Source organism: Cervus canadensis, chromosome 2 (assembly GCF_019320065.1).
Source record: "Cervus canadensis isolate Bull #8, Minnesota chromosome 2, ASM1932006v1, whole genome shotgun sequence".
NCBI lineage: Eukaryota > Metazoa > Chordata > Mammalia > Artiodactyla > Cervidae > Cervus > Cervus canadensis.
In genome coordinates, this window is record NC_057387.1 from 69,046,816 (window position 1) to 69,070,618 (window position 23,803).

The 23,803-nt window shown below is 35.9% G+C and overlaps 1 protein-coding gene across 1 annotated transcript in view; it reads left to right on the plus strand.

Moving 5' to 3' along the window:
* The window catches only part of NEGR1 (neuronal growth regulator 1), a 961,111-nt gene that overhangs the window by 115,403 nt on the left and 821,905 nt on the right, over positions 1–23,803 (plus strand). The gene's annotated exons all lie outside the window — the stretch shown is intronic.

The following is a 23,803-nucleotide window of genomic DNA, read 5'->3' on the forward strand; positions in this document are numbered from 1 at the left end:
ACAATCATGCACCCAGCTCTAAGCACCCAGTTCTAAAGAGCACCCCAATTAAACTTACATATGTATCTGTGTATAAGAAATATACTCAGAGTCAAAACATGCAAAAAATGTCTTTATATTTTGAAAGTGTGAAGCGTTTCTATTAGCGTCCAATATAACATTAAAAAAAAGAAAGAACCCACATGTGCTCTGTATTAGTTGGAGTAGAACAAGTAATCTGAAAGAGTAGGGAATTTTACATCAAATGAATTGCAATAATGTCTTTGTTATCAAAAAATTGAAAAAGCAAGACAATAACAAAAAACAAAATTTTTATGTTAAGAATTAGAAAAGAAAAACATTTTTGTCATTGTTGTTGTTCTTCAGTCACTTAGTCATGTCCGACTCTTTGCAACCCCCTGGGCTGCAGCACGCCAGGATTTCTTGTCCATCACCATCTCCCAGAGCTTATTCAAACTCATGTCCATTGAGTCAGTGATGCCATCCAACCATCTTATCCTCTGTCATCTCCTTCTCCTGCTTCCTTCAATATTTCCCAGCATAAGAGTCTTTTGCAATGAATCAACTCTTTGCATCAGGTGACCAAAATATTGGAGCTTCGGCTTTAGCATCAGTCCTTTCAATGAATATTCAGGATTGATTTCCTTTAGGATTGACTGGTTTGATCTTTTTGCAGTCCAAGGGACTCTCAAGAATCTACTCCAACACCACAATTCAAAAGCATCAATTCTTTGGAGATCCTACTCTTACATCCATACACGACTACTGGAAAAACCATAGCTTTGACTATACGGACCTTTGTTTGCAAAGTAATGTCTGTGCATTTTAATATGCTGTCTAGGTTTGTCATGGTTTTTCTTCCAAGGACCAAGCATCTTTTAATTTCATGGCTGCAGTCACCATCTGCAGTGATTTTGGACCCCAAGAAAATAAAATCTATCACTGTTTCCACTGTTTCCGCATTTATTTGCCATGAAGTGATGGGACCAGATGCCGTGATCTTACTTTTTTAAATGTTGAGCTTTAAGCCAACTTTTTTACTATTTGTGTTTATTCATTTGTGTAACTTTATTCTCTTCCACTTGTTGTAGTCTAGTAATGGTGCTAACTGATTTGTATTGGATAGAATTTATGAAGTGAAGGAGGACCATTCTAGAAATATTGTAGAACCTTTGTAAAAAATGTAAATAAATAAAATATTATGGTTGTGACATTAATGACAACAAAAAAAGCAATACAAATTGAACTTTTGCATTGATTAAAGACATAGTTCCTGTATGTGAAATTTGCCATAGACATACTATAATGCTATCAAGTAAAATCAATTTCTCACTGTAGAAGAGGAAGAATATTTTGCTTATTAGCAAAGTACATTTAAAAGATAAAATAATTTATCTACAGAGATGGTGTTTTTTTCTACTGCTTGCAAAACAAAATAGTTTTATTTAGTTCTTATTCAAGACCTATGTTAAGTAATTCTTTTAAAACCTTTTAAAAACGGTACTAGATACTCTTCTTGACTCTTAAATCCCAAATTAGTGCTAAATTCTAAAGACTGATTTTTATATAAATTGTAGATTTGCAACAGCTCTGAAATATTATTCAGTATATAAAGTATAAAACAATAAAACATGATTGAAAACATGAAACTAGAATATATAAAATCTGTGAAAGTTTCCAGAACCTTTACTCCTATATTAATTCGCCATTTGTTATAGAATATCTTCCTCCCAGTTGATTACTGTTCTTTTTATAAGGGTAATTGTTGTTGTTTCATCACTAAATTGTATCTGACTCTTTTATGACCCCAGGCTCCTCTATCCATGGGATTTCCCAAGCAAGAATACTGGAGTGGATTGCCATTTTCTTCTCCAAGGGATCTTCCTGACCCATTGATTGAATCCTCATCTCCTGCATTGACAGGCAGGTTCTTTACCACTGAGCCATCAGGGAAGCATATGGGTAGCAGATGTTTTTCGAGTGTTATCATTCAGACAGTTTTCTTACATGTGAACCTCCTACCTCCTTTATAAACAGGATCACTCTTATGCCTCAACCTAATGAGCTTCCTACAAAGGTGTTTGTTTGTTTCATTTGCTTTGCTTTGATCGCTTAGTTTGGCCTGGCTTGATTTGGTTGTCTTGGTTTATTTTGGGGAGAATGTGAAAATAACCTTGCAGGAAGAAAATATAACAAAAGTTATATGTTGAGGCAAGGATTGTGCATGTGTCAATGACAGTTGACATGTAGTCTTGGCATGAAGCTGATATCTGCAATGTATTTGTAAAACGTTAGTTCTTGTATCCCCATTCAGTTTTTTTTTGTCCCTATGAGAACTTTTTAGTTAAGTATCTAAGGTATAGGAAAATGGCCAGGCATACCTAGAAGACCTGAAGTGTGAAATGGAGAAGTATCCAAAGCATATTTCCTAATTTTGCTCCCTATTTCTTGAATAAATCAAATGTGACACTTCATTTACACCTGCTTTCTCACTTTTGCTACATCTTGACTGTCAATTTAATTTTTGATGTTTCCTCTTAATAGCTTACCCACTATTGAACATTTTCTGTGTATCAGGCACCGATGTTATATTACTTTCATGATCTTATATATTATCTGTGAAGTACTTAATATTCCCATTTTACAGATGAGAAAACTGAGGCTTAGGTTAAATAATCTGTCCAAGTTCTATGCTCTTACTTAGCACATCATTATTCCTGTAAAGAACTTGAAAACCTGAGCTGGCTCTGCAAATAGTAGAATAAATTATTCCTGGCTTAGCAGATACATTAGCTATTTTATATAAAGGAACAATGAAGACAAATATTTAATTTTCAATTAATAATCTCAGTAGGTGAAAATGCCCAGGTCTTATGTGAATCACAATGTGGTTAATAGATAATTTTTGAAAAATTTGAATTATGATAAAATAACCTGCTATAAAGAGATACTATCCTTGCTAAAACGTTAATTATTTCAAAATGGAAATCTGATTGTTCTTAGGATAATTGACTAGGCCACTGGGTTACGTGATTTGGCTGTTCATGACATTTCTTCCCTTAAATTGTGCTTTGGAAATATTATGAAAGATGGGCTTCTTTCACTGAAGTCGATAGTTAATTTTTCAGTGTCCCTTAACTGCTAACATTTGAAGTGAACATTTTTATTACTGAGAAGAGATGCTCTTGGAATCACTACTGGAATAAGAGTCATAGTGGTTTTTGCAATGATGGAAAGGTTAGAACAATTAGAAAGTACTCATGGTATAATTGGGATTATGAATTACTGGTACATTATGAAACTGTTTTAAATGATTGGAGAAAAAGTAGAGTTAAAATAATAAAAGAAACACTAATTTTAAATCACAAAGGTCATTTAAGGATTGTTATTTACTCTATCATGTATTTTTTTCCTTTAGGGGACACATTTTTTCTTTAATATTTATCATTGTGTACATTATATTTTGTATTTATTATTATGTCCAAAAATAAAGTTATTAATAGCCATTCCTCTAATAATAGTCTCATCTTTCATCTATTCTGTTAGAATATGGCATGCTGACATTCATTCTGAAGGATAATTTATTAATGTATTAATGTACCCAGTGACCTGTAGACATCTAATAACTGCCAAAACAGCAGGACTGAGGTTTGTCCTGTGAGTCATATGTAAAAAATATTAACCTAATGTACCATCTTAGGATGTGACTCTGAGATAGCATTATAAAGTTCTATTTACGCACTCATATTCTGAGTGAAGTAGCTTTTTCATGACATTCACAATCACTAATATTTTGTTGATGTTTGAAACAACTCAAACACTTTTCAGACTGTTCAGTGTTTGCTTGGTTTGGACATTCCTAGTCTCTTTCCCAGTATGAGAGTATTTGTTATGCTTCTTCTCTTGAAATTCAAATAGTCCCAATGTGACCTGAAAGAAGTACAGCTTTCTGAGTTACCTTGATAACGAATTCTGTTAGAGGTCTGGAAGGACTGAATTCAGCAACTTAGACTCGAAGTCAGAAAAAAATTATTTGGCCTTGATTTGAGTATCAGTGAATTTGGGTGAAACAAATTCCTGGATTCTCAGGGACTATACCTCATCCCTTAAAAGGTTCACTCCTGTGTCTTAAACTTCTCCCTCTTTATTGCTTCATAGTTGTTGATATATATACATGCTCAACTCTTGCTAAAAATCAAAAACAACCAAATTCATATACCAATCTTCTCAGCCCAGATATATCCAGGTACTACAGTACCTCTGTCCACAATCTGAGAAACTGTTTATACTTTATCTAGATTATCCTGTGGCATCATTGATCTGCTCTACTGTCTATTTGCTCCCAATTTCAGTATTTATTTTTTTTATAGTTTCACTTTTCCTCTCCTAGTTTCCTTATGTAGATAATTTTGATTCCTCACCTCTTAAATTGGATAGTAGCTTATTTATACCTGTCTTCTTTTCAAATATATTTGTTTAAACATGCATATGTCCCTTTTAACACAATTTTCACTCCATTCCTTAGCAACTGAGATGTAGTATGTTTGTTGTCATTCAATTCTAAGTCTTTGAAAAATCCCATTATGATTTATGCTATGATTATACATCAATTATTTAATTAATGTATAATTCTATTGTTTTTGTTATTTATTTTTTCAAAGCCATTTCAATTGTGGTCATAGAAGGTAATTCTTAGCCATTTCTTTAGATCAGTCAATACTTAAGTCTCAGTATTTAGACATTTTGGTAATTGCCTTATATAAGCTTGAGAAGGATGAATATTCTCCATATATTTTATTCATGTCCATTAAATTTATGTTATTGATTGTGTTTTTAAAATATTTTATACCTATATTTTTTTTCCAACATGATGTCAATATTGAGAGAAACATGTTAATATCTGCTACTTTGGTAGTTCAGTTCAGTTCAGTCACTCAGTCCTGTCCAACTCTTTGCAACTCCATGGACCACAGCACGCCAGGTCTCCCTGTCCATCACCGACTCCCGGAGTTTAACCAAACTCATGTCCATTGAGTTGGTGATCCCATCCAACCATCTCATCTTATGTCGTCCCCTTCTCCTCCCGCCTTCAATCTTTCCCAGCATCAGGGTCTTTTCAAATGAGTAAGTCCTTCGCATCAGGTGGCGCAAGTATTGAAGTTTCAGCCTCAACATCAGTCTTTCCAATGAACACTCAGGACTGATCTCCTTTAGGATGGACTGGTTGGATCTCCTTGCAGTCCAAGGGACTCTCAAAAGTCTTCTCCAAAATCACAGTTCAAAAGCATCAATTCTACAGTGCTCTGCTTTCTTTATAGTCCAACTCTTTCATCCATACATGACCACTGGAAAAACCATAGCCTTGAAGAGACAGACCTTTTTTGGCAAAGCAATGTGTCTGATTTTTAACATGCTGTTCTAGGTTGGTTATAACTTTCCTTCCAAGGTGTAAGTGTATTTTAATTTCATGGCTGTAGTCACCATCTGCAGTGATTTCAGAGCCCCCCCAAAAATAAAGTCAGCCACTGTTTCCACTGTTTCCCTATCTATTTGCCATGAAGTGGTGGGACTGGATGCTATGATCTTAGTTTTCTGAATGTTGAGCTTTAAGCCAACTTTTTCACTCTCCTCTTTCACTTTCATCAAGTGGCTCTTTAGTTCTTTGCTTTCTGCCATAAGGGTGGTGTCACCTGCATATCTGAGGCTATTGATATTTCTCCCAGCAGTCTTGATTCCAGCTTGTGCTTCATCCAGCCCAGCATTTCTCAAGATGTACTCTGCATATAAGTTAAATAGGCAGGGTGACAGTATACAGCCTTGATGTACTCCTTTCCCTATTTGGAACCAGTCTGTAGTTCCATGTCGAGTTCTATCTGTTTCTTCTTGACCTGCATACAGATTTCTCAGGAGGCAGTTCAGGTGGTGGTATTCCCATCTCTTGAAGAATTTTCCACAGTTTATTGTGATCCACACAGTCAAAGGCTTTGTTTTGGCGTAGTCAATAAAGCAGAAATAGATGTTTTTCTGGAACTCTCTTGCTTTTTTGATGACCCAGTGGATGTTGGCAATTTGATCTCTGGTTCCTCTGCCTTTTCTCAAACCAGCTGCTTTGATAATTACTATATAAATTTTCTTCTGATTCTGTGAATTTTTGTGTATAAAATTTTTGCTTTTTTATTAAGCGTATGCATTCTGGGGGTTATTATGTATTCCAAATGGATTGACCTAGTTATTGTTATATAATGACATTCTTGTGAGGTAGTAATAGTCATAAAGTTTTTATGATTTGTCTGATTTTTGCCTTATTAAAGCAATCAAACCTTTCTGAGCTCATAGAAATATTTTCTATATTTGTTTGAAATGTTGGCAATACTGTTTATTTTTTAAATAATCATTATATCTTTCCTTTGTTTCTCTTGTCTTATTGTATTGACTGTAGTTTCAAGTAAACATTGTATAATAATAATGTTAGTAAGTGTTATTTTTTAAAGTGTTTAATTTATGAAATGTCTTTAATATTTGACCAAGTATGATGCCTTTCTAAGCATGTGTGTATATATATGAGTACATATAATTTTATACACTATTGCATTGTCTTTTCTGATTTATCTATCCAGCAACATTTTGAGCTGTAAATTCCTTCAGGAGAATTTTCTTTTTTCAACAATTATATATCCATTGGCTAGCATAATGCCTAATACATTAGAGACATTAAATTAGTATTTATTAATTAAATGTGTATTTATTAAATAAATGAGCAGATAAATATATACCATCAGAAGAAAGTGTTTATGCACTAAGTAATAGATAATGAGAGAATTGTTGTACAAACCTTTGATCATTATTTCAGGGGGTTGTTTTTGTTTGTTTTTCTTTCAACAAATTACTTCTCTGACATAATGCTCCCTGTGTAGCATTTGAAATATTAGTTCCCCAGCCATGGATTGAATCCATGTGCTCTGCAGGGGCAATCTTAACCCCTGGACCTCCAGGGAAGTCCCATCTCTGAATTTGTTAAAATATGAAGTTATGAGAGTAGGGTTTGTCTGTTTAGTTGGCTAGTGTTTATTGTTGTTGTTTTAGTTTTGTGGCTCAGTGGTACAGAATCTGCCTGCCAACACAGGAGAGGCAGGTTCAATCCCTGGATTGGGGAGATCCCCTGGAGAAGGAAATGGCACCCCACTCCAGTATTCTTGCCTGGGAAATCCCATGGACAGAGGAGCCTGGCAGGCTACACTCCATGAGTCTCAAAGAGTCGACATGACTTAGCGAGTAAACAGCCAACAGTATTTATTTTATTTTTATTCTATTTATTTAAAAAAAATGATCCTTGCTAAGGTGTTGTTGATGAACCAAGATATAAATCAAGCAACAAAAAGGCAGATGAGTTAGGAAGATGGTAATTATATAAGCTTTGTGTTATTATTACACTTTGTTGTTCAAGTTGCAGAATGACATTGTGGAAATTACGAGAAAATAATTAAAATTACCATTTTGAGTTTATACAACTGTTAGAGCCTTTTTATAGTGTAAACATTAATATGAGTGTTCATATTTTAGAATCCAAAAAAATCAACACAGAATCTAACCTTGTTACAGTTTCTGGTCAATTATGACTGTAGAAATTCAGGTTTTTCATAAGACTCTAATCAACCATGTTACAAAATCACTCATTTTATAAAGTGACTACTAGCCAAACACCACCAAAAATACCTCAGTTACAAAATTTAAGATTTCAAATAGACTTAATAAAATTTGACATATTGTCTTTGACATTTGCTAAGGAGCCATGTAAACTCATTTAGTTTTGTCTTGCTTGGCAGTCATCAAATAGTTATTAGATCTGTCCTCTTCAAATGCATTTCAGTTAAGTTTTGCAGTGGTTATATTTACTCATTGTGGAAGCAAAAATTCCTACCACAGTCCCCCAGATTTCACATTCTTAAGAGGAATTCTCAGCCAGGTTGCCTCCTTTATTACACATTCTTTTTTAAAATAAGCAGTGAGTGGCTTTTCCTCTCAAATCAATGCATGTAGTTACAAATTCATAGTAGCTTTGTCGCTTGAAAGGCTTGCGCTTCATGACAGGTGTCAAGACTGGTGATGATTTAAATTAATACTAAAGAATAGTAAACGAGAGACGGAAGAATTCTGCAAAGTCTTCTCTAAGACACTCAGTTTTGGGACTTTAATGTCCATAAAAATGAATTGCTACTAGGCAAATTATGAGAGGATTTAGAGTAGTGATATATGAAGAGAACAACACAAAGATATGTGTGACAGGCTTTTTGGATGTCAATCTGATATTCAAGTTATAAACTTGTATTATAGTTATTATACAAGGATATTAGTTATTGACAGATTCAAAGTACTAACTTTCTAGGTAAGATTAGCTGGTGTTTTACTATTTCTGAACAAGGCTGTATATTAATATATATAACTTCTCAATGTTAATTTTAAATTTAGTATATAAAAAGTGTATGGCACAGAACTCCTGAAGATTTTAAGAACTTTCTGTATTTGATTTAGAAAATTTCATAAATCCTTTAGGAAATATTATATCAATGAAGATACCTTTTTATGAGCACATATATTTCTAACTGTGCAATTTTAAAATAAAATAACAGTGTGTGTTATGCATGCAAATACTAGAATACACAAAAAACACACACATTTTGCTGTTTCTAACAGTAAGTGAGATTATCAAAGCCAGCCATAATCAATGTACATTAATTAAAAGTGTAGGTCAATGAAGAGAGTATGCTGAGTCCTGTGGAATTGAAAGAAATTGCACAGCGTCATTTAGTAGGAAATCCCTATTCTTCCCAAATCCTAAATGCATTCTGCTTATAAACGCAGCCTCTGAATCCTGTGAATTCACACAAAATTACACCCGCTATGTTCACATATGCCACCTACCCACTAGTGTTAAAATGGCAAATTAAAACAGATTTGCAGTACAGCATTGCTGTTGACACAGTCAAAGAATTTGCTCTGCCTTGAATTACAATGTAGTTTGGTGAAGACATCTTACCCCGCTTCCCACCACCACAGCCAACAACAACAACAAAAATGATAAAATCACTACCACCAAGAAAAAGAAGAAAATCTGAGAATTCTGAGTAATGTCCTTCAACTTGCAAAGAAATGATAGCTTACAGTGAATGGTGTCAGACTCATGATCTCCAAAGATGATTTAGCTTCAGGACCAGGGACTCATGATTACTCAAGAGCTTTTGTGTAGTAGAGTTTTATTAAAGTAAGAAAAGGGCCAGAGAAAGCTTCTGACATACACATCAGAAGGGGGACTGAGAGTGTCCCCACTTGCTAGTTTTATCAAGACCTTATATACTTTTACCAGACCCACTTCCACAACATACATCTTAAATTAACAAAATTAGAACTAAAAATAGAAAGGTCTTACAAGACCTACTCCCACAACATTTGTCTTAAGATAACAAGATTAGTCAGAAAACCTTCTTGTTAAGGAGAAACATGTCCTCAAGCAAGATACATTGTTATATTGACTAAGACAAAGCAATGTAGAAAAAAATGTTTGTACTTTTCTGCTTGAGAGCCCCAGACCCCTTTCTCCTTCTCAAGGACTCTGGACCCCTTTCTCCTCTTCAGGGACCCTGGACTTCTTATCAACCTACCTAGGAATTGATTCTCTCAGAAAGATGAAAGTAATTTTATTCCAGAATGATGAGTCAGGCAGATAAAACTTTTTTGTATGTAAGTAGAAATAAAACTATATTTGAAAAGTAGGTGAAATTGGTAGAAGTAAGCCCTAATTGGACTGACAACTACCAAAGAGAAAATCCTTCAAAAGAAGAAACAGGGTGATATTTAGGAGTGTTATTTTATGATAATACTGAATAAGGGGAAAAAAGGAAAATAATAAAGGGCAGAATAAAGATTAGAAAGGGATCACACAGAAAAATACAAAGTCAAAACAAAATTGTTCTTAGATATTGATGTCCTCTGAGATGGGCCTGTACCACCAAATGCTCATTTATCTATGGCAAGGGAAAAAAGCAATTTTTACCAGCCCAGCACAGCAAAACTTAATATCAAAATACACCACTTCATGTAGCACACAAAAACAACATATATTTTAGAAAAGCATGTTGTATGTGTGCTCACCTGTGTGTGTGCTCAACTTCAGGTTTGTACATGGCTGCTGAATGACCAAAAAGAGAAAAGAAAAAACCTCTCTTATCACCTCGAAATTCTGTTTTCTGTCATTTTGTTTAGTGTTCACAGCCAACAAAATTGCTGTTCAACAACTTGATTTATTTGAAATGAACTCTCAATGATTAATGTATCTGGAATAAACATAAAACTACATGGGCATACCTTAGTAAGTCAGAGGAACACAAACACATGTAAATTTTAAGAAGCTGAATCTAAGGATTAATGTTTTTGAGCGTGTCTTTCTACTTACTACCCAGAACACTTTATGTATTAGTATTATCTTATCCCAGATAAATAGGCATTTTATACTCATTCCAGATTCATTATTGTGAGTTACATAGTTTTTTACTAAAATTGACGATTGAATGACTCTCATGTGCTCTTATGATGGTTCATTTTAAAAACACATAAACAAATATGCAAAATATATAGTAGGACAGTCAAAGCCTGGGTATTGAGCAGCATATCTAGATTTGAATGAAGGGCCGGGATCAAGTCTTGCCTTGTAAGTTTCTAAGATAAGAAAAATCATACAGAATCAGAAAAAAATGGTATAGGTTCTGAGGAGTATAGAGGAGAAGTCAAAGAAGCAGATGATATTTTATTTTTTTCCCAATTATTTTTATTAGTTGGAGGCTAATTACTTTACAATATTGTAGTGGTTTTTGCCATATATTGACATGAATCAGCCATGGATTTGCATGTGTTCCCCATCCTGACGCCCCCTCCCACATCCCTCCCCGTCCCATCCCTCTGGGTCATCCCAGTGCACCAGTATTTTATTCTTTTTGTTGCAATGGTGAATGGTATTGTTTCCTTAATTTCTCTGTTTTCTCATTGTTAGTGTGTAGGAATGCAAGGGATTTCTGTGTGTTAATTTTATATCCTGCAACTTTACTATATTCATTGATTAGCTCTAGTAATTTTCTGTAGAGTCTTTAGGGTTTTCTATGGAGAGGATCATGACATCTGCAAACAGCAAAAGTTTCACTTCTTCTTTTCCTATCTGGATTCCTTTTACTTCTTTTTCTGCTCTGATTGCTGTGGCCAACACTTCCAAAACTATGTTGAATAGTAGTGGTGAGACTGGGCACCCTTGTCTTGTTCCTGATTTTAGAGGAAATGCTTTCAATTTTTCACCATTGAGGATAATGTTTGCTGTGGGTTTGTCATATATAGCTTTTATTATGTTGAGGTATGTTCCTTCTATTCCTGCTTTCTGGAGAGGTTTTATCACAAATGGATGTTGAATTTTGTCAAAGGCTTTTTCTGCGTCTATTGAGATACTCATATGGTTTTTATCTTTCAATTTGTTAATGTGTATTTATTGATTTATTTGAAGATATTAAAGAATTCTTGCATTCCTGGGATAAAGCCCACTTGGTCATGATGTATGATCTTTTTAATATGTTATTGAATTCTGTTTTCTAGAATTTTGTTAAGGATTTTTGCATCTATTTTCATCAGTGATATTGGCCTGTAGTTTTCTTTTTTTGTGGCATCCTTGTCTGGTTTTGGAATTAGGGTGATGGTGGCCTCATATAATGAATTTGGAAGTTTACCTTCTGCAATTTTCTGGAAGAGTTTGAGTAAAATAGGTGTTAGCTCTTCTCTAAATTTTTGGTAGAATTCAGCTGTGAAGCCATCTGGTCCTGGGCTTTTGTTTGCTGGAAGATTTCTGATTACAGTTTCGATTTCCTTGCTTGTGATGGGTCTGTTAAGATCTTCTATTTCTTCTTGGTTCAGTTTTGGAAAGTTATACTTTTCTAAGAATTTGTCCATTTCTTCCAAGTTGTCCATTTTAGTGGCATAGAGCTGCTGGTAGTAGTCTCTTATGATCCTTTGTATTTCAGTGTTGTCTGTTGTGATCTCTCCATTTTCATTTCTAATTTTGTTGATTTGGTTCTTCTCCCTTTATTTCTTAATGATTCTTGCTAATGGTTTCTCAATTTTGTTTATTTTTTCAAAAAGCCAGCTTTTAGCTTTGTTGATTTTTGCTATGGTCTCTTTTATTTCTTTTGCATTTATTTCTGCCTTAATTTTTAAGATTTCTTTCCTTCTACTAACCCTGGGGTTCTTCATTTCTTCCATCTCTGGTTGCTTTAGGTGTAGAGTTAGGTTATTTATTTGACTTTTTTCTTGTTTCTTGAGGTAAGCCTTTAATGCTATGAACCTTCCCCTTAGCACGGCTTTTACAGTGTCCCTTATGTTTTGGGTTGTTTAGTTTTCATTTTCATTCGTTTCAATGCATATTTTGATTTCTATTTGATTTCTTCTATGATTTGTTGGTTATTCAGAAGCACGTTATTTAGCCTCCATATGTTGGAATTTTTAATAGTTTTTTTCCTGTAATTGAGATCTAATCTTATTGCATTGTAGTCAGAAAAGATGACTGGAATGATTTCAATTATTTTTTAATTTACAAAGGCTAGATTTATGGCCCAGGATGTGATCTATTCTGGAGAAGTTTCCATGTGCACTTGAGAAAAAGGTGAAGTTGATTTTTTTGGGGTGAAATGTCCTATAGATATCAATTAGGTCTAGCTGGTCCATTGTGTCATTTAAAGTTTGTGTTTCCTTGTTAATTTTCTGTTTAGTTGATCTATCCATAGGTGTGAGTGGGGTATTAAAGTCTGCCACTATTATTGTGTTACTATTAATTTCCTCTTTCATACTCGTTAGCGTTTGCTGTACATATTGCAGTGCTCCTATGTTGGGTGCATATATATTTATAAGTGTTATATCTTCTTCTTGGATTGATCCTTTGATCATTATGTAGTGTCCTTCTTTGTCTCTTTTCACAGCCTTTATTTGAAAGTCTATTTTATCTGATATGAGTATTGCGACTCCTGCTTTCTTTTGGTCTCCGTTCGCATGAAATATTTTTTCCAGCCCTTCACTTTCAGTCTGTATGTGTCCGTTGTTTTGAGGTGGGTCTCTTGTAGACAGCATATATAGGGGTCTTGTTTTTGTATCCATTCAGCCAGTCTTTGTCTTTTGGTTGGGGCATTCAATCCATTTACATTTAAGGTAATTATTGATAGGTATGGTCCCGTTGCCATTTACTTTGTTGTTTTGGGTTCACATTTATACAACCTTTCTGTGTTTCCTGTCTAGGGAAGATCCTTTAGCATTTGTAGAGGAGCTGGTTTGATGGTGCTGAATTCGCTCAGCTTTTGCTAGTCTGTAAAGCTTTTGAATTTTCCTTCATATCTGAATGAGATCCTTACTGGGCACAGTAATCTGGGTTGTAGGTTATTCTCTTTCATTATTTTTAAGTATGTCCTGTCATTCCCTTCTGGCCTGAAGAGTTTCTATTGATAGATCAGCTGTTATCCTTATGGGAATCCCCTTGTGTGTTATTTGTTGTTTCTCCCTTGCTGCTTTTAATATTTGTTCTTTGTGTTTGATCTTTGTTAATTTGACTAATATGTGTCTTGGGGTGTTTCGCCTTGGGTTTATCCTGTTTAGGACTCTGTGGGTTTCTTGGACTTGTGTGACTATTTCCTTCCCCATTTTAGGGAAGTTTTCACCTATTATCTCCTCAAGTATTTTCTCATGGCCTTTCTTTTTGTCGTCTTCTTCTGGGACTCCTATGATTCGAATGTTGGGGCGTTTCACATTGTCCCAGAGTCCCTGAGGTTGTCCTCATTTCTTTTGATTCTTTTTTCTTTTTCCCTCTCTGCTTCATTTATTTCCACCATTTTATCTTCTACCTCACTTATCCTATCTTCTGCCTCCGTTATTCTACTGTTGGTTCCCTCCAGAGTGTTTTTGATCTCATTTATTGCACTATTCATTTTTAATTAACTCTTTTTTATTTCTTCTAGGTCCTTGTTAAACATTTCTTGCATCTTCTCAATCCTTGTCTCCAGGCTATTTATCTGTACCTCCATTTTGTTTTCAAGATTTTGGACCATTTTTATTATCATTATTCTAAATTCTTTTTCAGGTAGATTCCCTATCTCCTCCTCTTTTGTTTGGCTTGGTGGGCATTTTTCATGTTCCTTTACCTGCTGGGTAGTTCTCTGCCTTTTCATCTTGTTTAGATTGCTGTGTTTGGAGTGGTCTTTCTGTATTCTGGTGGTCTGTGGTTCCTTTTTATTGTGGAGGTTTCTCCCAGTGGGTGGGGCTGGACGATTGGCTTGTCAAGGTTTCCTGGTTAGGGAAGCTTGTGTCGGTGTTCTAGTGTGTGGAACTGGATTTCTTCTCTCTGGAGTGCAATGGAATGTCCAGTAGTGAGTTTTGAGATAGGTCTATATGTTTGGTGTGACTTTGGGTAGCCTGTATGTTGACGCTCAGGGCTATGTTCCTGTGTTGCTGGAGAATTTGTGTGGTATGTCTTTCTCTGGAACTTATTGGCCTTTGGGTGGTGGTTGGTTTCAGTGTAGGTATGGAGGCTTTTGGATGATCTCTTATTACTTAATATTCCCTGTAATCAGGAGTTTTCTGGTGTTCTCAGGTTTTGGGCTTAAGACTCCTGCCTCTGGATTTCAGTCTTATTCTTCCAGTAGCCTCAAGGCTTCTCCAACTATACAGCACTGATGAAAAGATTCTCCACAGTGAGGGACATCCAGAGAGGTTCACAGAGTTACATGAAGAAGAGGAGAGGAAGGAGGGAGATAGAGATGAGCAGGAGGAGAAAAGGGGGGACTCAAGAGGAGAGAGACAGATCTACGCAGTTGTCTGTTCCCAGAGTGTTCTCCATAGCCCAGAACACCCACAGAGATTCACAGAATTGGACTGAGAAGAGAAGGGGGAGGGACAAAATAGAGGTGATCTTGGGGAGAAAAGGGAGAGACAAAAGGGGGAGAGAGTAATCATCACACTCCTGAGTAAAAATGGGTACTGAATATTGGATTCTTAAATGTCCAAAATTGATGTCAAATACTGAAAAACAAAGATTAAAAATCTAGAGTAGAGGTTAGACTCTTAAAAATACAATATTAAAAACAAAAACACAAAAAATTTAAGAAATATATATGAAGTTTGCTTTAAAAATAGGATCTTTTTTTTGGCAAGGTTATAGTGAAATGAAAATGAAAATTAAGGAGTAATAGAGGAGTAATAGAGGAGTTTAAAAGAAAATAAAAGAAAAATAAAAAATTTTTTAATTAAAAATATAGTAATATATGAAAATGAAAATTAAGGAGTAATAGAGGAGTAATAGGGAATTTTAAAAGAAAATAAAAGAGAAAAAGGAAAAAAAAGAAAAAAAGAAAAAAAGAAAAAATATCTTTTTTTTTAAATTAAAAAAAAGTAGTAAAAATGTATCTAGGAATTTCTCTGGAGCTGTTGCGGGCAGTGTGGGTTCAGTTCAGTTTCAGATAGCTCCTCGTTCCAGCTTACACTTCTCGATATCTATAGGCCCCTTCCGGTGTAGTCCGTGTTAACTACAGGGATTTTAATCTGTTGCACCGGTCACTTCTGACGCAGTTCCCTTTATTTGGCTTCTGTTTGCAGGTCTCTGCAGTGTCTAATTTCCGCCCTGACACAAGCGGGTGGAGGTGGTCTTTGGTTTAGGTTCACTTATTCAGTCGCGCTGCGGGGAGGTAGGGGTGCTGCAGACAAATGTCACTGGCCTGTGTGGGGAGCACTCGCAGTGTTCCCGCCATACTGGGTTTGCCCCCGCTCACGGCGTGTGCTTTCCCGGTCCACACTGCTCAGGCTCCAGGCTGCTCTCCAGGAAGTGGGCCCTGAGTTGCGTGCGGTTCCAGTTTTCCGGTACTCCACAAAAGCGCAGACTCGATTAGGCCTGCGTTTTGTGCCTGCATTTTGTGCCTTCCCCACACAAGCAGCTCAGGCAGCCAGGAACTTGATGAGCGCACTCTCCCCGGGTGCGGTGCGCCTTCTCCCCTCCGAGGTCCCAGCCTCAGTTTCCCCGCGCGCAGGTCCGGTGCACCTTGTGTCTGTTCTGGGGAGCTGGTCTCTAGCCCCGACCCTCCAGGCGGATGTCAACCATCCAGGATCTCACGAAGTCTTTGGTTAGAAACTGGAAGCCTGTTTGCCATTTGGTAGGGGATGCCGTCTCTGGGGCCGAGTTTGCCCCTTTCCCCTCCCCCCTGCCTCCTGCCGCTGGTGGGGAATGGGCCCAGCTAGCTCTTCTCTGGAATTGCTCAGTCCTTCCTTTGTTCTGCGCATGGGCAGGCAGTGTGTTTGGTTAGCGCTTTTCGCGGGTTAATTTTCTCTCTCTCTCTCTCTCTGCTATCCCACAGCTTAAGCTGCTATCTCACGTTAGCTCCCTCCGATTGCCGTCAGGGCATTCAGGCCAGGTGCTTACCCTAAGCACTGTCAATGCGAGCGTCTGGGGTACTTTTCTGCTGGGAGTTGCTTTTAGGCATGTAATCTGTGGGTTTTATTTATTTTTCCTCCCAGTTAGGTTGCCCTCCGAGATTCAAAAACTTCCCCCAGACCCACCAGTGAGAGGGTTTCCTGGTGTTTGGAAACTTCCTCTATTACGACTCCCTTCCCAGGAAGGGTCTCCGTCCCTAGCTCTTTTGTCTCTCTTTTTATCCTTTATATTTTGTCCTACCTCCTTTCAAAGACAATGGGCTGCTTTCTGGGTGCCTGATGTCCTCTGCTAGTGATTAAAGGTTGTTTTGGGGAGTTTGCTCAGCGTTCAAATGTTCTTTTGATGAATTTGTAGGGGAGGAAGTGGTTTCCCCATCCTATTCCTCCGCCATCTTAGCTCCTCCCCCCAGCAGATGATATTTAAAAAGAAGACACATGCTTTTCCTTCTGAAGTGTAGAGATCAACAAACCCCTCTTCAGTGATATTTTCATCTGTAAAATGTGTATATTATCAGAGAGGTGAGAAGCTATCTGTGGAAAGGTGTTCAGGTCTACGCAGTTTGTTTGTAAATGGTGGACTATCAAGTAGCACCAACTTTGTTAAAACTCTAAACTGTTTTTGTTTTTCTTCTTTCACATGGGTAATATGTGGGTATCTGATTGTAAAAGTGTGTGCTCCATGCACTTATGCATTCTATGTGCTGAATTTCCAATTCATATCCCATAGTAATTATAGTTTATATGCACGTATAGGTGATTCATTACTCATCCATTTTAACAAGATCTCTTGTAGTTTTGTGATTATATCTTCTTTGCACTAGTACTAAATACTTCAAATGCAAATAATATTAAAAATATGATATTAATTGATTAGGTCCTTTCACTCACCTTTGTATCACCACATGTAGCCTCATAGTCGAGCATATTCCTATCTATTCAATCTTATATTTTTTAGGAAAAACAGAGAATGAATGAAATGGAATTTGGGTTGCATGCAAGTCATATAAGATTTGCATAATTTAGAATAAGTAGAAAGACCATGTATGTTTGGAACATTCAACTCAGGGTTGATTATGCACTTATTTCTCTGATATCTTTCCACTTTCAGCAGTGATTTTCTTTAAAAAAAAATTCTACTCCAAAACCTAAGGGATCCAACACTTCTCCTATCAAAAGAGAAATGGGCATTAAGAAAGTCCCAAGTCATTCTGACAGATCCTTCTCCAATTGAAAAGTACTAAATTAATATGTATGTACATTTAAAAACATTTCCTTTGTTGTCAGTACATTTTCTTGAAATAAAACTAGAGTGACATCAATTCACAGTGTAATTGAATACTAAAACACCAGTAATAGTGAATAAACTGTGTATCTAGGAAAAGATTTTTCTATTGCTTTTCATAATTATTTTTAATGTATTCACTGTTGGGTAGAAAAAATGGCTGCTTTAAAGGATAGTTTTTTTTTTTTAATCATAAAAAGTGGCTACTTAATCATGAGATGCAAATCCTACAAAAAGTTAATTATAAAAACAATTGGCTAGTTACCCCTTGAACTCCATGGGCTTTAACAGATGAACATATAGGTGGATTTTTTTAATGGTAATGCCACTGTGCTATACATTAGCAGTTGGTTGAATCCACAGATGCAGGAGGCCAACTCCTCCCACATATTTGGATTTTTGACTGCATGAAAGATCAGTGCCCCCTATGCCCCACTTGTTCAAGGGCTAGCTGTGGTATAATTTTTGCAAATTAAAATAATTTAAAAATCTAAAATTATTTTTATTTTATTAGGAATATTCAGTATAGTTTTGGTTTTCTTTGGCCACAGTGACTCCTTATTCCCCTCTCACGACATTTTCTCCAGTATGAAGGTAGATCAATTTATGTATCTATATCCTGTCCTCACCTTCTCACTCGTGCTACCTTAGGGGTAACTTGACTGTCTTGATTGGTGAATATGGAAAAAGTATTTGCGAGTACATGGCCAGAGAAATATGTTTGTATAAATCTATCATCTTGGGGTTCAGATTTAGTAAGCATAGTTGCTGGCATATGTAAGTCAGTTTCTCCGTTATCAACTTTAAAAATATTTCTATGTACACCTGCCTTTTTGTTTGCCTTGTTTTTTAACAAGTAGTTTAGAATTGAAGCAGAAAAGAGAATAATTACAGGACTCCTCAGCTCTGACAATTTTTTTCCCAACACTTAGAAATTGATTTTTATTGTGTTACAAATACAAAATATGGGAATCTACTCTTTTACTTGATTTTGAAATGTACAATGTGTGCGTGGTCAGACATGTCCAACTCTTTGCGACCATATGGACTGTTGCCCATCAGGTCCTTTTGCCATGGGATTTTCCAGGCAAGAATACCAGAGTGGGTTGCCATTTTCTACTCCAGTGGAACTTCCTGACCCAGGGATCGAACCAATGTCTCCTGTGGCCCCTGCATTGGGAGGCTAATTCTTTACTACTGAGCCATTTGGGAAGCAAAATGTATGATACAGTGTTGTTAATTATAGTTACCATGTTGTAGAACAGATCTCTGAAACTTATTCATTTTATACAATTGAAACTTTATACCCAATGAACAGCAATTTCCTGTTCCCCCTCCTCCCAGTCCCCAACATCCACCATTCTATTCTGTGTTTCTGTGGTGTTTGCCTGTTTTAGCTATCTTTAGCTAATAAGTGAACTCATGTAGCACTCAGTTTTCTGCAACTGGCTTATTTCACTTAGCATAATGTCCTCTAGGTTCATCCATGTTGTCCCACATTGCAGAATTTCCTTCTTTTCTAAGTCTGAATAATATTGCTTATTTTATTGTATATACACATACACAATTTATTTATCCATTGATGGGCACTTCAGTTGTTTCCAAATTTTCACCATTAAGAATAATGTGATGAACATAGGAGAGTGTATATCTCTTTGAGGTCTGGATTTCATTTCTTTTGGATATATACCAAGAAGTGGGATTGCTAAACCTATAGTAATCCTATTTTTAATTTTTTGAGGAGCTGCCATAACAGCTGCATTATTTAACATTCTCAGCAACAGTGTACAAAAGTTTTAATTTCTCCACAAATCCCTGTTACTTTTCTTTTCTTTTTTTGATAAGCCTTTTGACCATTTATGCGCCTTCTTTTAAGGAATATCTCTGTTAATTCCATACTTCAAATTTATCCTCCCCACTTCACCTTTGTTAACCATATGTTTGTTGTATATGTGTGTGAGTCTGTTTCCATTTTGTATATAGAGTCATTTGTATATAGAGTTGTTTTATTTTTAGATTCCACAGATAAGTGATATCATATATTATTTGGCTTTTTCTGTCTGACTTACTTTTCTAAGTTGAATATACTCTTAGGTCCATCTGTGTGTTGCAAGTGGTAATATTTCATTCTTTTTTTATAACTGAGTGTTACCCATTATATATATATCATATTTTCTTAAGCCAAGTATCCATTAGTGGACACTTGGGTTGTTTCCACATCTTGGCTATTTTAAGTAGTGCTGCTGTGAACATTGGGATTTACATATCTTTTCAAATTGGAGTTTTTGTTTTTCCAGATATATACCCAGGAGTGGGATTGCTGGATCATATGGCAGCTCTATTTTTAGTTTTTCAAGGAAACTCACTGCTCTTTTCCATAATGGTGGCAACGGTTTACATTCTCACCAGCACGTAGGAGTTTTTCCTTTCCTCCACATCCTCTCTAGCATTTATTATATCTAGACTTTTTGATGATGTAAATTCTAACCAGTGTAACATGTTACTGCATTATGGTTTTGATTTGCATTTCTCCAACAGCATTGTGGAGCATCTTTTCATACACCTGTTGGCTATTTGTATATCTTCTTTGGAAAAATGTCTATTTAGATCTTCTGTCCATTTTTTGGATTGAGTTGTTTTTTCAATATTGAGTTGTATGAGCTATTTGTGTATTTTGCTAAAATTTACTGAGGATTTTTACATTTATGTTCATCAGATATTTGGACATTTAGTTTTCTTTTTCTGTAGCATCTTTGGTATCAGGATAATTTTGTCTTCATAAAATGAGTTAGGAAGTGTTCCCTAATTTTCAATTTTGGGGGAGATTTTGAGAATTGGCATTGATTCTTAATATGTTTGATATAGTTCAACAGTGAAACCATCTGATTGTGGGCTTCCATGTTGGAGGTAAGGTTTATTAAAAAAAAAAAAAAACAAAACAGAAGGAAGCTTTCAATATTTTTATCAGAACACTTATACCCCAATATTTTAGCAAAATGATGGAATTTATGCAGTTTTTCACAGTTTCATCAAACTTCTATAAAATTTCCCTCTTTCATGTCAATGGTAAAAATATTTCATCTAACTATCTGAATGTTAATCACTAGACTGATGTAGTTAAACCTGAAAGTGAAAGTCGCTCAATTGTGTCTGATGCTTTGCGACCCCATGGACTATACAGTCCATGGAATTTTCCAAGCCAAAAATACTGGAGTGGGTAGCCTTTCCCTTCTCCAGGGGATCTTCCTAACCCAGGGATCGAACCCAGGTCTCCCACATTACAGGCGAATTCTTTACCAGCTAAGCCACAAGGGAAGCCCATTGTGTAGTTAAACCTAGTTTACCTTTACTTACTTCCTGGTTTACACATCACCTAGCCACTATCCTTTTATCATAAAGAACAATTACATGATGACAGATATTCTCATTGTATCATTATCTGACACAGTAAAGTCTTCCAAAGTGTATTCAACAAATGCTGAGAGAACGTTTTCTATTTTACAGGTGCATGGTAAGTTTTCTGTACATATCTACTGAATTAATAAGTAAACTATACACATTTTAAAATATGTATATTTATGGATACTTACATATATGATGAAAATAATCTACTTCATAAGTAGTTTGAAAAATCTAAAATTAAAGACAATAGAAGCCACTATAGAAGTTTTGTTTTTTTTATTTTCACTTTAATCCTCAAATTATTAAATACTGTGTTATCTTTCAACTTGATGTTTGTATATTACTGAATTTGAGTTGGGGTGATGTTTATTTAGGCTAAAGTCTACTTCACTAAACATTTCCAAAAATCTGAAGAATATAATAAGGTTCACAGCAATGTTATCCATAATTAGCTTTATTTTTTGTTAATTTATGTCAACTGTTTGAAGTTTATTGCTTACCACTTGAAGATTAATAGCTCAACAAGTGGAACTCTGTACTTTGAACTTTTTGGAAATACACTACATTATTTTCTATGCAGTATGATTAAGTATTTATTTATTTGGATAAACATAAATCCTTCATAATAATAATTTAATCCTATAATAGACACTATTATAATCCCCATTTTAGGCAAGAGAAATGGAGGCACATAAGACATGGACACATTCCCACAAGATGTGTCTCTGGAGTCTGTGATCTTCAGTCAGTCATTTCAGTCGTGTCCAACTCTTTGTGACCCCATGGACTGCAGCACACCAGGCTTCCCTGTCCATCACCAAATTTCAGAGTTTGCTGTGATCTTAACAAATTCAAATACTGCCTCTCTGAAAAGCTGTTTGTAAATAAATGGTTATGATCATGGGTGAATGATGGTTTGCAATTTTTTGTCCCCTTTGCCATTAACTAATTGATAATGAAGGATAATTTATTCCTGGATAATGAGAGTTATTTTAATACTTCATCCTCATGTTATTCAGATTGTGTTTGTTCATGTGCTTTTTACTATCTCACTCACTAAACACTTCCTATGTGTTAGGTTCTGTGCTATGCATTGAACAAAACCAAAAGGTTTCCTGTGTTTGATTACCTGAAGAGTGAGGAAAAGCTAAGATACATAAAGAGAATCAGTTATTTATTTATTACTAAAGGCTTGTTGTGCAGTTGCTCAGTCATGTCTGACTCTTTATGACCCCTGGACTGCAGCATGCCAGGCTTCCCTGTCCTTCACCAGCATGCCAGGCTTCCCTGTCCTTCACCAGCATGCCAGGCTTCCCTGTCCAGGAGCTTGCTCAAACTCATGTCCATTTCCATCATGTCAGTAATGCCATGCTGCCATCTTGTCCTCTCTCATCCCCTTCTCCTGCCTTCAGTCTTTACCAGCATCAGGGTATTTTCCTACGAGTCGACTCTTCGCATCTGAAGGCCAGAAGTATTGGAGCTTCAGCTTCAGCATCAGTCCTTACAATGAATATTAAGGACTGATTTCCTTTAGAATTGACTGGTTTGATCTCCTTGCAGTCCAAGAGACTCTCAAGAGTGTTTTCTAACACCACAGTTCAAAAATATCAACTCTCCAGCCCTCAGCCTTCTTTATGGTGCAACTCTCACATCCATACATGACTACTGGAAGAACCATAACTTTGACCAAACAGACCTTTGTTGGCAAAGTAATGTCTCTGGTTTTTAATATACTGTCTAGGTTTGTCATGGCTTTTCTTCCAAGGAGCAAGCTTCTTTTAATTTCATGGCTTCAGTCACCATTGACAGTGATTTTGGAGCCCAAGAAAGTAAAGTCTGTCACTGTTTCCATTGTTTCCCCATCTAAAGGCTAAACAAAATTAAAACCACAATGTCATATGTGAAGTCTCGTTGTTGATGGTACAGGAATAGCAAAACTTGTGAAATGTTATCTCCTGAGGCGACCTTTGTTCTAAATCTCTATCAATCATGAAACATATTTATGAAGCACTCATTGCCAGTCATTGTACCAGATGTGCAAATAAAGCAACACAGCAGATGACAAACATATCTCTTACCTCCAATGAGTCTAACCACCCCCAGCCATCTCCATCACCTGTTGCCCATTCATTCTCCATTTGCTAGTGCTCTGTCTGTCTGTCTTCAGTTACTATTTCTGACTGCTTGCAGCACAGACACAGATGCCACACAAACATGCTCACACACATTCAGAGATTTTGAATCACTCATCAGATAATGCAACTAATTGGAACATGCTAGCAAGAAATGTCTAACAGGAGATTTTGGATACTCTCCTTTCTAAGTATTGTGCATTTTAGCTAAAGGGATATGTTTTCACATAAAGATGATTGGACCAGGAACTGAAAAAAAAAAAAAAAAGACATGTTTAAGCCAGATTTAGCATTTGAGTGACTGTTGCAGTTAGGATTAAATGATATTGTGTACATAATGTTCCTTGGAAGATAATAGACATTCAACAGAGTAATTTGTTGCTTAAATGAGAAAATATATGAAAGTATTTTTAAACCATAAAGCGATATGTATTCTCTCCTTTTATCTTGCTCTCTCCTATCTCAATCAATCAATCAGATTATTATGTTTAATTTTCAA